This window comes from Gavialis gangeticus, unplaced genomic scaffold, assembly GCF_001723915.1.
Source record: "Gavialis gangeticus isolate Ggan-Ray unplaced genomic scaffold, GavGan_comp1, whole genome shotgun sequence".
In the NCBI taxonomy this organism is placed as follows: Eukaryota; Metazoa; Chordata; order Crocodylia; family Gavialidae; genus Gavialis; species Gavialis gangeticus.
In genome coordinates this window covers 9,984,883-9,985,405 of record NW_017729030.1, presented here as the reverse complement: position 1 = coordinate 9,985,405, position 523 = coordinate 9,984,883, and the positions used below count along the sequence as shown (strand labels likewise).

At 48.6% G+C, this 523-nt stretch overlaps 1 protein-coding gene across 5 annotated transcripts in view; it reads left to right on the top strand.

Moving 5' to 3' along the window:
- TBCK (TBC1 domain containing kinase) overlaps positions 1-523 on the top strand; it is a 274,925-nt gene that overhangs the window by 152,791 nt on the left and 121,611 nt on the right. The window lies entirely within an intron of this gene.

Here is a 523-nt window from a genome sequence, read left to right as displayed (position 1 = left end):
CTGACCAACCTAATTGCCTTTTATGACCAAGTAACTAAATCCTCGGATGATGGTGTCACCATGGATGTAGTCCTTTCTAGACTTTAAAAAGACCTTTGACACTGGCTGTCACCCCATCCTCATTAATAAATTAAGCGACTGTGGCATTGATGCCTGCACAGTTGGATGGGTAAAAAAATGGGCTGATGGGGCACACCCAGAGAGTAGTGGTGAACGGGTCATACTCAACCTGGCGAGATGCGAGCAGTGGGGTACCCCAGGGCTCAGTCCTCGGGCCTGCAAAGTTTAATATCTTCATCAGCGACTTGGACAAGGGGGTGGAAAGCACGCTATCCAAGTTTGCTGATGACACTAAGATGTGGGGTGAGGTGGACACACTTGAAGGAAGAGAGAGTCTGCAAATAGTTTTAGACAGACTACAAAAGTGGGCAGATGAGAATAGGATGGGGTTCAACGTAGACAAATGCAGGGTGCTGCACCTTGGGAGAAGGAATCCACAGCACACATACAGGCTGGGGAGTTC